This window comes from Pan troglodytes, chromosome 21 (assembly GCF_028858775.2).
Source record: "Pan troglodytes isolate AG18354 chromosome 21, NHGRI_mPanTro3-v2.0_pri, whole genome shotgun sequence".
NCBI lineage: Eukaryota > Metazoa > Chordata > Mammalia > Primates > Hominidae > Pan > Pan troglodytes.
This window is the reverse complement of record NC_072419.2, coordinates 32,585,470-32,599,352: the sequence shown is the minus strand read 5'-3', so window position 1 is coordinate 32,599,352 and position 13,883 is coordinate 32,585,470. Positions and strand designations below refer to the sequence as shown.

The 13,883-nt window shown below is 41.7% G+C and overlaps 1 long non-coding RNA gene across 1 annotated transcript in view; it reads left to right on the top strand.

Moving 5' to 3' along the window:
* LOC134809200 (uncharacterized) overlaps positions 1-6,296 on the top strand; it is a 35,274-nt gene extending 28,978 nt beyond the window's left edge. The window contains exon 2 of the long non-coding RNA XR_010154314.1: positions 2,797-6,296. This is a non-coding gene — a long non-coding RNA (uncharacterized LOC134809200). The remainder of the gene's footprint in view (positions 1-2,796) is intronic.
* The last annotated feature ends 7,587 nt before the right edge of the window (positions 6,297-13,883 follow it).

Here is a 13,883-nt window from a genome sequence, read left to right as displayed (position 1 = left end):
TTTAATCATTTGCCTTTTTAATTTGTTATTACTGTTTTGATAAGCAGAAGATTGTGTTTTTGCATGTGTGGGTTTTTTTGTTTTGTTTTGTTTTGTTTTTGAGATGGAGTCTTCCTCTGTCACCCAGGTTGGAGTGCAGTGGTGCCATCTGTGCTCACTGCAATCTCCACCTCCCGGGTTCAAGCCATTCTCCTGCCTCAGCCTCCCAAGTAGCTGAGATTACAGGCTCACACCAACACACCTGGCTGATTTTTGTATTTTTAGTAGAGATGAGGTTTTACCATGTTGGCCAGGCTGGTCTCGAACTCCTCACCTCAAGTGATCTGCCTGCCTCAGCCTCCCAAAATGCTGGGATTACAGGTGTGAGCCATTGTGCTGAGCAGAAGACTGTTTTTTATTTTATCCATCAATTTTTCATTTTTGAAAACTAATGTCTTTTATATCTTTTGCTTTTGGCCTTCCTGAACCCAAGATAATGTATTCTTTTTTTTTTTTAACTTGAGGCTTTTTGTGATTTGCTAATAAGCCTCTTATAAATGTTTGCTGTTACTTGGCTTTTTTTTAGGTAAGATATGAGGTAAGAATCTAATTCTTTTTCTTCAGGATTGGTATCTGGCTGTTTCAACCCAAGGTTGTAAGCTTCATGAAGGCAGATATCTTGTCTGTTTTGATCCACCACCCTATTCCTGTTATATAAGTAGGCACTTGAGGATTTGGTTTCTTATTAAATATTTAATATTTAGAAAGGAATTCAGTGGAATATATTCATTTGTAATATTAATTCTTTGGGCATGCATCAGAATCACCTGAGGAGCACTTTTGAAGTCTGCTGAATCAAAATGTAATTTCTTTTGCTATTATATATGTTTCTGTAACACAAATTTACTCATATGCATATAGTGGGAGAATGAAATTAATGTATCATGAAAGTCCTGGTGGTTCACCAAAGATCTTTCTTTATGCATTAACATTTCTAAGTTCTCAGAAGTACGCTGTCTCATAATGAAAGAAAAAGGCTTCACAACACATGAAGACTTAAAAATATTTGAACACTCTGCATTTAGTTTTCATTTACTGCAAGTAGTAACTGGCTTAGTGAATTTAGGAACTGTTGTGCTTTTCATAGTGTTAGTGAAGATTCGAGCACTGAAAAGACAATGTGAAGACAAATTTTCTTGTATGTTTTTTAATGTTGATAAAGGAGGGAGGGGGAGAAAAAGAGGTTGATAAAGATGGTTATATGCCAAATCTGACTTTTTTTTTTTCTTTTTTTTTTTTTTTGAGACGGAGTCTCGCTCTGTCACCCATGCTGGAGTGCAGTAGTGCAATCTCAACTCACTGCAACCTCTCCCTCCTGGGTTCAAGCCACTCTCCTGCCTCAGCCTCCCAAGTAGCTGGGACTACAGGTGCCCACCACCACACCCAGCTAATTTTTGTATTTTTAGTAGAGACGGGGTTTCACCATGTTGGTCAGGCTGGTCTTGAACTCCTGACCTTGTGATCTGCCCGCCTTGGCATCCCGAAGTGCTGGGATTACATGCATGAGCCACCATGCCCGGCCACTGATATTTTATTTAGATGAAACATACTGGTTTATTTTGGAAGCCAATGACCTCACGGATTTACATCTTAAGAGAGGGACATAAACTGTAGGGCTTAAAGCTGCCAAAGATTGACTGTATGCCAGATGCAAAGGATACTGGAGCTTTAACTCTATTAAGTTTATTAGAATTGTTATTGCTTTTTTTGGTGCTTTCCTCATAGAATTTTTCAGGTTTTAGGGTATAGCCATAATTTATTTTCCCAGAAGGCCTCTTAGATTCAGTGCATACTATTAGAGAATATGAGGCTTTTCATCAATGTATACTAGCTGAAATATCTGTACTAAGGTGTTTTGAAGCAACTGTCCAGTTATCTCCTGTATGCATTCTTGGCTCAGAACTATTGACTTTTCACAGTTCCTTAATCATTGTTTAATACATTTTAGGGTTCTGTACTCCTGTGAACCACCCTCATTGTAGGTTTCTCATAGTCTAAGTAAAATTAGTACTCTAAAATTTATCTGTTTCATAATATTGCTTATATCTTTACAGCAGACTGGAAATTAATAGGGTGTGTGTGGATGTGTGTTGGAGGATAGTGGATTTTGGGTGAAGGGGCTTTCATTCTGCTACAGTTCTGCTGATTTGGAGGTGCAATGGGATGTTTTTGGCTAAGGAAATGTTATGTATGCTGTAGTATGGGCTTTATGAAAGTAGGCCCAGAGATAGTAGCAGCTGAAGTTCCCAGGTCACTTCTCTGACTTGTGTACCTCACTTTTGATTTGGAAAGCCTGAAAACTTTTGATAGGAACACTTGGCCATGTTACAGTTGTTAAGTTGGGTGGACACACAAGTTTTACCTGGAATAATACTATTTCCCAGCTAGTTGTTCAGACCATTTGAAGAGCCATTGCAAGGAAATGGCTGAGAAGTTGGTATCTTCCTTTGTCATGATTGCATTATTTACCTATAAATTCTCTATAATTTCAGTATTGTTACACTAGAGGCTGATCAACACTAACTCACCTGACTTTGTATAGCTTTTAGGCTCTTCAAAATAGTACAGGGTATATCTAAACTATAAAAGTGAGGTGAGAATTTGCATATATGTAAATATGAAAGTTACTACTAAAGGTTTCATTAGACACATAGTACACATGGCTCTGCTGTGGTTTAAAACTGACTTTTTCATTTAAGGCAATCTGGACTCTATTAGTGAGAAATGAATTGTTTTTCTTGGTTTTATTCTCTAAAGGATCCAGCATTTGGAGGCAAACATGAAGCTCCATCCTCTCCAATTCTGAGGCAACCGTGTGGAGATGATCAAAATGCTTCACCTTCAAAACTTTCAAAGGAAGAGTTAATAGAGTCTATGGATCGTGTAGATCGAGAAATTGCAAAAGTAGAACAGCAGATCCTTAAACTGAAAAAGAAACAAGTAAAAGTCTTCGTCTAATATATTCTAAGAATGTATGTTTTTCTCCCTACAGAAGATATTTTTGAGTTTTCCATATTTTGAAACTTTACATAAAAGGAATCATTCCTTATATATTCTGACTTGCTGTTTTTTGCTACCATTGTGGTTTTCTTACATTCATTCATTTTCCTTGCTGCACTGTCTGATTATATGATTGTAGAGAGTGAAATTTGTTTGTCCATTCTATTTTTGATTTTTTTTAATAATCCATACAAACAATGGTGCTGTTTTTTGGTTCACATGTAGAGATTTTCCGTTGCATGTGCCCAGTAATGGCAGTGCTTGGCCCAAGATTACGCACAGTGAACTATTTAATAGATGATACCAAATTTGCTAAGAAGTAACACCTTTTTACATTCCCACTGGCAGCTTATGTGGGTACTGGTTTGTGCACATTCTTGCCTTTATATCATTTTTTCAGTTGAATATGAAATAGTCTTCTGTGGTTTGAAAGGAGGCTGAGCTTATTTTCATTTATTTGTGGGTTATTTGGGTTCCTTATATGCATTGTTCAAGTCTTTTGTCTATAGTCTCCTATTTCATCATTGAAACTTTTAAGATTTCCTGAAGTCCCTTGTCAGATATGTGTATAGAAGATTTGCCTAGTTTGAGGCCTGTCACTTCACTTTTAGCCCAGTATCCACTCTTAAGCGTACACTAAGTGCATTTTTTTTTCCTAGATTTGTAGTCTCACTGTGTCACCCAGGCTGGAGTGCAGTGATGTGACCTTGGCTCACTGCAACCTCTGTCTCCCAGGTTCAAGCGATTCTCCTGCAACAGCCTCCCGAGTAGCTGGGACTGCAGGCGCTTTAAGTGCTTTTAATGTATTCTTAAGTTGTACAGCTATCACCACTCTCTAACTCTAGAACATCACATCTTTATCATTTCAAAAAGAAACTCCATACTTACTAGCAGTTACTCCCCATTTCCCCCTTTCCCCAGCCCCTGGCCACCACTAGTCTATTCTCTGTCTCTATGGACTAGCATATGCCAAATATCAGAAAAAACAGAATCATATGTGACCTTTTGTGTTTGGCTTCATTTATTTAGCATGTTGTCCTGATTCATCCATGTTGTATCTTGTGTCAGCACTTCATTGCTTTATATGCCTGAATCCCATTGCATGAGTATACTATGTTTTGTTTATCCATTCATTAGTTGATGGATATTTGAGTTGTGTTCATTTTTTGACTATGATTATTAATGTACTGTGATGAGATTCATGTAATCGTTTTTGTGCGGACGTATTTTTACAATTTTCTTTATATATCTAGGAGTGGGCATATGGTAAATCTATGTTTAAATTTTTGAAAAACTTCAAAACTGTTTTCCGAAGTCTCTGTACCATTTTATATTATTACCAGCAGTGTATGGAGGTTCCATTTTTTCCTACCTCCTTGCCAACATCTGTTATTTTCGTTTTTTAAAAAAATATAGCCATCCTTGTAGATGTGAAGTTGTATCTAGTTGTAGTTTTCACTTGCATATCCTTAATGACTAATGATGTTGAGCATCCTTGCGTGTGCTGATTGGCCATTTGTATATCTTTTTAGAGAAATGTTCATTTAGACTGTTTGCTCATTTAATTGGGTTGTCTTTTTGTTATTCTAAGAATTCTTTATATATTCTGGACATTAGTTCCTCATCAGATGTATGACTTAATAGATATTTTCTCTCATTCTGTGGGTTCTTTTCACTTTCCTGATGGTATCCTTTGATGTACAAAAGTTTTGAATTTTGTTAAAGTCCAGTTTGTTTTTTCCTTTTGTCACTCTCGCATTTGGTGTTGTATCTAAGACCCGTTGCCTAATTCACGGTCACAGATTTATACCTATGTTTTCTTCTACAAATTTTATAGTTTTACCCCTTATATTTGGGTCTTTGATCCTGATAGTGTTTTTTTGGTGAACAGAATTTGTTTAGGTTTTATATGAAAACCCACTGGGGCTATTAAGGTAGTCTTTCTATATTATCTTTAGAAGTTTTATGGTTTTGCTTCTCATCTGATTCTTAATCCACTGGAAACTACATGTTGTATAGTCAGTGTTCATTTATATTTACTCACATATTTGTCTTCTTACGTACTCACCATTTCTTCTCGCAATTCAAGTCTTCCATCTAGGGGAACACCCTTCTAATGAAGAACATCTCTTAGAATTTCCTTTAGTGAAGGTCTTTTAGTTAGCAAATTGAGTATTTATTTGGTTTTTATGACTTAAATATTGTCTTATATTTGGCCTGTTTAGTAAAAGATATATTAATTTCATATGTGATTATTTTTTCTTAGTACATTGTCTCCTTGCTTCCATTTTTAAGACATTAGCTCTTGGTCTAAATCCATATTCTTTCATGGATAATGTGAATTTTCTCTCTGTTTGTTTTCAATATATTGTTTTCTTCAGGGTTCCATTATTTTTATGATGATACATTTAGGTGATTTTTTTTTCCCTTTTAAATTGAGCTTCCTGAATATGAAGGGTGGAGTTTTTCATCACTTTGGGAAAATTCCAAGCCATTATCTTTTTTACAAAACCTTTCTAACAGTTTATTGTTCTACTTATGAAATCCTGTTAGTTGTAACATCTTATCACTCTTGTCTTCCATGTCTTTTGTTTCTTTCTTACTTTTTACTTCTTTGGGCTTCATTCTGAGCAATTTCTTCAGCCTGTCTTCCAGTTTACATTTTCCTTTTCAATTATATGTAAGCTGCTGTCAAATCTGTCTTCAATTTCAGCAATTATGTTTTTATTTCTGGAATTTCTGTTTGGCTCCTTCTCAAATCTGCCTGGTCATTTTTTAAAATGTTTTTTTGCTTTCATTGAGTTGTATTAAATTTTTATTATATGCCCAACAATTCTAATTAAGTCTTTATTGGTTTGATTTTGCTGAGTCTCTTTTCTTTTTTTTTTTTTTGTCTTTATTTTCTTTACTTGTACAATGGTAATAATCTAGTAATAACACCAACTAAATCACATGATTGTTTTATGAATTGAGATAATGAATATATTCATTATCTCATAATATGTGGTACATAGTAAATGTACATGCGATCCATTATAATAATTAGAAATAATGAAATATAATGTATGATTATTATGAAATGTACCAGAGCCACAAATTTTATTGAGTGATATAAAAGACAACTAGAGAAAACAAAGAAATATGCCATAGCTAGATGGAAACAGTAATAATAATGTTGTGTGTTCATCTTTGACTAAATCATGTCTCATACAATTTCAATAAAATTCCAATTAAATTTATTTTTAAAACATGGCAAATACATTGTAAAGTTAATGTAAAAGAACAAACAGGGCCAGGCCCAGTGGCTCAACCTATAATCCCAGCACTTTGGGAGGCTGAGGCGGGCATATCACGAGGTCAGGAGATCGAGACCATCCTGGCTAACACAGTGAAACCCCATCTCTACTATAATACAAAAAATTTGCTGGGCGTGGTTGTAGGTGCCTGTAGTCCCAGCTACTCAGGAGTCTGAGGCAGGAGAATGGAGTGAACCCAGGAGGAGGAGCTTGTGGTGAGTGGAGATCACACCACTGCACTCCAGCTTGGGTGACAGAGCGAGATTCCATCTCAAAAATAAAATAAATTATAAAAAGAAAAAGAATTTGTGTCTTGTTTCCTCATTAATGTTGGTTGAAAGCATGTTTGCACGTGTCTTTGATTTGCATTTTATTAACATCGATTGGCATATTAAAAGTCCCTCTGAGCTTACCTGCTCTAAAAAAATGTAAGAAAAAGGGCCTGTGGGAAGGACTATGAGGCAGAGGGGCTGGTGTGAGCACATGCTGGGCAGGAGGAAAGAGGTAATGACCAGGACCAGGGAAATCCCCAAACCCAGCAAGTCAGGGAGCCAAATGAAAGCCTTTCATCCTGTATCGGCCACCTAACCCCATCGATACTACAAGTGAACATTCCCTTTTAGAGATACTCATTGTCCTGTTTTTTCTGTAATCTTGGAATCTGATTTCTCCCATTAGCCTTTCACAGGACTAAAATTTCACATTAGAATGCTATTCTTTAGAAGGCATCTTCTTAGATTAGGCTGCAAGGAGATTGAGGAAGTTACTGTCAGTCACTTATATCCCACAGGGACATTAATTCACCAGAGCTTTGGTGGGGGAGTAGAGGAGCTCATTACAAGCAGTTGTGGATGCTGCACAGAGTGTAAAGGGGGCAGAAGGATCCAGGACACCTAGGCCTGGAGATAGCGCTAATGCTGGGAGGTACCGTTATTATCCCCATTTTACAGAGGAGGAAACAGACACAGGCAGGTAATGTGATCAAGACCATGCTGCCGCGCAGTACAGGAGCCAGGATCTAAACCCAGGCAGCCTGCCTTGCCATCAGAGCTCTCACCCATAACCTCGTGCTGCCGTTAAGCAGGATTGCCCTGTGGCCAGGGGCACAGCTTCTGGGTTCACGTTCCAGCTTCTCTACCATTTCCAGCTGTGTGACCTCGGGCAAGTTACTTGCCTGTGCTCAGTGTCCTCTGCATAGTGGGTATAGCAATACCTGCCTCATGGAGTCCCTTAAGTGAGTTAATAGCTGTAACATGCTTAGAATGGTGCCATGCGCATCGTCACCATCCAGTACATATGGGCTATCATGCCTGAATCCCAGATGGACACATATCCCTGAAGGGTCTAAAATCTAGGATCCTGAAATGCCTGGCACTGGGATCCTGAAATCCTCTGGCAGCATTCTAACATATTTTGGCTGCAGAATTGTACCCTGCTTCCCGGGGCTAGAAGGTGTGGGATCAGCTGCTTACTCAGTTCAGCCCCAAAGTAGGCAAAGAAGGTTTTGTCACAGGCTTGCCTGAGGCCCAGCCCCTGTAACCTCCCGTTGTCCCTCCCTTGCCTGCTCCCTCACCCAGATTCACACATGCACTCCAGGCCTTCTGGGCCCCAAGGGAAGGAGAGAGGGTGGGGATTGGGTTCACTGGTCCACCAAAGCATGCTGCCTCCAGCCCTGCTGAACTGGTTGGTCCAGGGAATGGGCCTGGAGCTGAAGGGGTCTTGCCCTCCCTTTACCTTTAAGCCTTGATTTGCAGTGATCCAAGAGCTTCATATCTTCCTGTGAGCCTGTCTGGATGTTTATGCTGGATGACACAGGCCCCTTCTGGCAGGGGTGCACAGGGGTGCACAGGTGCACATGGCTGGCAGCCATGGCAGGTGAGGAGACCTTGGCAGATGAGAAGACCTTCTGCTTCAGCTTCAATGTATGGGTCTTCTGGCTCTCAGTACATTCCTCCTGAGCCATGATGGTCCCCAGTCCAATGAAACCTTCTGTGGCAGCATCATGGTGTCCAGGGGTATAATCTGGAGCATGTGCCAGCGCTGCCCCAAGGTATGTGGTTGTGGGGCTGAGTGGAGCCAGAAGGGCTGGATCTTGTACCTCTATTCCATGTTTCAGCCCCATCCTTCAATCATCTTCTTGTTCTTTCCATTTTGACTCACTGTTTTATTCTGTCTTCTCTTCTGAGCACCCATCCATTCATTTATCCATTCATCCATCTATTCATCCATCCATTCATCTCAGCATCAATCTATCAATCCATGCATGCATCCATTTATTTGTCCAACCACCCACCCATCTATCTGTCCATCATTTGGCATAAAGATTGATCAGAAGCCTCCTGGTTCTGGAGCCGTAGACCAAACACAGTGGGGAGACATGATGAAAAACAACATATGATTTGTGTGCTTGAAACAAAAGTTAATGAGTGCTTACCACCTGCCTGGCAGTCCTGCATTCAGGGTGCAGTTCTCCCCTCATCCTGAGCTTTTTGGTACCTTCTATAGTTTCATTTTGTAGTAGAGAAGGCTGAGCCTCGTAAAGTGGGGTCATACAGCTATGTAGTGGAGTTTGGATTGGAGCTCAGATGTGTGTGACTTAGGCGTCACCCTCTGCCTTGAGTCCTCCACTCCAGGGTCCCAGAGCTGCTGAGCATTCTGGGGTTGGTCAGCTCTAACCTGGGTGGCATGCATTGAGGAACTCTCCATATTTTGGAGTTTTATTGTATTCCTAGCCTTAGTGATGGCAAGGACCCTGCTTTGGGAGACCTGGGTTCTAGTTCCAGTCCTGTCCCAAACTTCCTGTGTGATCTTTGTCTTTCTGAGTCCAGTATTTGCATCTGCATAATAGGACACAAGCACCAATTTTCACAGCCTCATAGAGGTATTACAGAGGTCAGAGAAGAGAAGAGATATATGAATATTTGTAGACTGTAGAGTGTTTTGTTTAGGTGAAGGGCTGTCAGGTCCTGACAACCCTCTGGAATGAACATGTCAGAAGGTGTAAACCTTCAATGCCCAGAGAGGTGGAGTGACTCTTCCAAGGTCATGTAGCTAGTCAGAGACAGACCTAGGGGAAAAAAGGGAGAGAAACATGGATTCTAACTTGGGCTCTGTCTCTAACTGCCTGAGAGACTGCTCAAGCCCCTTCCCTCTCTAGGCCTGTTTCCTTGTTTTTAGAATATGTGAGACAGGATGAGGGGATGGATGGGGAGGATATCTGGGGGCCCTGCTAGAACTCACCTCTAGGGCCCAGGCTTGGGAATCCCCAGAACCCCCATATTGTCCTTTACACCTGGGTGGCTGTGCTCAAGGGCTCAGGGAGGGGGGACTCTTGCGGCCCTGGACTCCCTAGCCCTTACCCTTCTGTGGGCCCACCCTGGGATATCAGCGTGTTCGGTGCTGAAATGGTCTGAGCTGGTTTGTAGTCATTTCCGAGGCAGTTTATGGCACCCTCACCTCTGTCTGTGCTATGTCCTGAGCAGAGGTCCGGGGAGGAGTCCTGGGGGCCAGAGCCACCCATGTCACCACTAGCCATGGTAGTCCTCTTCCCCGTGAGGAGGCTGCACCCTGGGAGATGGCATCAGGTGGAACGGAGCATCTGTCCTGACCTCCCCGTTAAGCAGAGGTGGCTCTGGGACTGTGGGCAGAGATATTGGAGTGGCAGTGGGAAACGAAGTGGAGGAGGAAATATTGCTGGGTACTAATGAGTCACAGTTGATAGACTCATGTCTTCATGTGCTTTGGAGGCACTGTGGTGGGGTGCAGATGGCATATGTTTTGGTGACCTACAGGCTTACATTCAAATAGCTGTTACCTCATGTTTCACGTCTGTGACCTTGGCAGGGGGAGCTCCTCAACCCCGAACCTTGCACAGCTGAGTGGGAGAGACCAGAGGGGTCTTGTGTTGTCAGGGACCTGGCATCATGCCTGGAACAGAGCACTTGCAAAATCTTCATTCTCAAGATTGGCGTTTGTAGCTCTGGGGGATACACACAGAGGTCTCTCTATGTATGGGCAGGTACATGTGGATAGGTGTGGGTCTCTTTGTGTGTGTGGGAGTGCATGTTTCAGGGACACAGGCTATCAAAACCAGCACAAGGTGACTCCAATAAGGGAAGGGAAGAAAGCGCATGGTAAACCAGGAAGACACTCTAGAGATGAGGCTTCCTGCACTCCACATGGCCTCTTGGTGCCTGTGCCATTGTAGCCTTCAGTACTCATGCTTGTCCTACCCTCCGGGTCCTCCCCTGGATCTCAGTGCCTGGCCCATGGAAAGCTTCAGTAAATGGGGAAACACAAATATAAGGGAATATAACTAGCTAATTAGGGTAATTAAGTGAGGAGTAGCCATTTCCAACATGCCTTAAGCTGTCCCTGATTTTTAGGGGCTGGAGGTCTAGTGAGAGAGACAATTTGCGGCATAATGGGGAGGAAGTAGGATTCACAGAGAAGATGAGCTTGGCTTTGTAGGTTAAGTAGAAATTCACCAGGCAGAGAAGATGTAGGAAGACGCTCCAGGCAGAAGAGTAACAGGATCAAAGCCATGTGGTGAAAGAACAAGGCAAGTGGGTCAGCAATGCTACTAGAGGGGGAGGGGAAAAAGTCAAGGTGGAAATGGAGGGGTCTCAGCTCCTCAGTGCCTTGGGTGTTATGCTAAGGGATTTGGATCTTACCCTTTAGTCAAAGGGACAAGGGAGGGACATGACCAGGTTTGCAGTTTGAGAAGATTACCAGGCTGATATCTGGAAAGAGGAAGGTCTGGAGCAGCGAGACCAATGGGAGGCTTCTTTGCTCAGGTGAGAGACAGTGGTCATCTGGATTAGGCAGAATTTGAAGCCAAGGCTGTAGGAACTGAGAAGACAGTTCCAGTTTACCATATGAGGAGTACCTGCTGTGGCTGGCAGAGCACCAGCACTTCTACCCAGATTATCTCATTAAAATTCGAAAGTAGACCTGGTCAGATTGCTCAATGTTCTGCCGAAACACAAATCTGACTGCATACTCTCCTGCTGATAAATCTCCAAGGATGCCTCTGATTCGGGCAAAGCCTGAGCTTCTTAGTTTTCTGTTCTGGGGGTCTCCATTGTTTGATATCCCCTCCCCAGCTTCAACTCTGTCTGTTCCTTCCCATCAAAGTACCTGTATTTTAATATGCTACCTCCTCTTCTTTTCCTCCAAGATTTTCATAATTGTGGTTGTGATGATGATAATGATGGTGATGGTGAAGGTGGTGATAATGATAGTGATAGTAATGTTGAGGATGATGGTGAGGATAGTGATAGTGATAATGTTGGTGTTGATGAGGAGGGTGATGGTGAAGGTGGTGATAATGATAGTGATAGTTATGCTGAGGATGATGATGGTGAGAATGGTGAAGGTGAGCATGGTGATGGTGATGATAAGGATGGTGATGCTAAGGTGATAATGATGGTGATGATGAGGAAGGTGATGGTGAAGGTGGTGATAATGATAGTGATAGTTATGCTGAGGATGATGATGAGAATGGTGAGAAAGGTGAAGGTGAGCGTGGTGATGGTGATGGTAAGGATGGTGATGATGAGGTGGTAATGATGGTGATGGTCAGGATGGTGATGGTGATAATGAAGATGATGGTGATGGTGAGGATGGTGATAGTGAAGGTGGTGATAGATATTGATAGTTAAGGTGAGGATGCTGCCGCTGATGCTGGTGAGAATGGTGAGGGTGAGACTGATGATGATAATGAGTATGGTGATGGTGAGTATGGGGATGGTGATGGTGCACCCCTTGATTTGGCAATTCGACATCTAAGAATTGTTCATTTCTTCTAGGATTTTTGCTTTTGAGTCAAGACTTCTCTATGTTGCCCAGGCTGGCCATGAACTACTGGCCAGAGTGATCCTCCCACCTTGGCCTCCTGAGTAGCTGTGATTACAGGCATGAACCGTGGTGCCTGGCTTTACCCTAGAAATTTATCCTGAGGAAATAATCAGAGAAGTGTGCCAAGTGGTACTTAGAGAAGGGTATTTATTGTTGCATCGATGATAGTAGGTAAGATGTGGGAAGAATGTAAATGTCCAGCAATAAGAGATTGGACTGCATACAGCAATAATTGTGCTACAGCTAGGCAAGGGGCTGGCTTATGGCCATTCAGAACACAGACCCTCCTGATTGAGTCAAATCTCCTGTCAATGCTCTCACACACCACACACCTCCCTCCTTTTCAGCACAAATTACAATCGTAATTTTACATTTCTTTGTGAACCTCTTTGATGAATTTCTGTATCCCTCATTAGATGCTAAGCTCCATGGAGGCAAGGAGTATACTATGTTCATTATTGTGTCCTCCATGCCAAGTTAAGTTCCTGGAACACAGTACACTCTCAATAATTTGTTGTTAAATGAATGACTGAATCTATATTTCTTAGTATGGAAAGATGTTGGAAATATGCAATTAAGAGAAAGAGCAGATTATAAAACAGCATGCATGCTGTAGTACAGACTGCAAATTCCCTCCTTTCTTGACCTTCTTTGGGGGACCACATGCGCACTCTCAGTCAATAAATTATGATTGATCCAAAGTCAATCATGACAATGCTATTCTCTACTGCTAGGGATGGTCATGAGATCAGGTTCTGGCCAATCTAAACAGATTTCCAGACCTAAAGAGAAATCCTCTGGGGGTCACCTCTGAAATTCCTGCTTTTCTAATAAGAATACAGAAGTGACTGCTTTTGCTGCCCTTGTAAACTCATGTAGTGGTTGGAGCTGCAGTAGCCGTCTTACAGCCATGAGCTAAATTCCAATAGACTCACAAAGATACTGGGCCTAACATTGTTGAACCAGTGAACCATAGCCAGGAACCATAGGCACTCTAACCATGTAAGAAAAATGAACCTGTCTTTGTTTAAGTGACTGAATTTTCAGATTAATTCAGTCCCAACAGATACAGAGCATGATCCCATATATACCTGTATGTGCAAATATGAATAGAAAAATAATTAAAGTGATTATCACTGTGTGGTAGGATTCTCCTTCATTTTTTTTATTTTATAAAGTTTTCCCAAAGGGCATGTAAATAATAATCAGACAAATATTTCTGAACATTCAGAAAATAAACAATGGTACTAATTTTATTTTTAAAAAATAAACAAAATATTGGGGCCCCAGAATGTAGTTCACTACCATATGGTAAGTTAATTAGCCATGACCAAGATGAACACTTGTGGGTGTCCTGGAGGACAGGTTCTGCAGCAGTGAGAGGTCCCCTCCAGAACAGTATGTGGTTCCAAACTCCTGAGGGAGGCGGGGCAAACCCCAAGGAAGTAGACGAGAACCTGAGTGAGGCTCTGTGGGGAGAGAGGATGTTCCTCAGCCCTCATGAGGACATGTCAGTTTCACTTGAGATTAAGCCCCAGCCTTGGCTGGGAAGCCTGCCAGGCAGGTTCTCAGCAGCATGGGGTGATAACAGGAGGAGGGGAAGCCTGGCAAGCTGGGGCAGCTCTGGGGTCTTCAGGTGGAGCTGTCTCAGGCAGCAACTGTGTTGGATGTAAACACAGATTTCCAGGA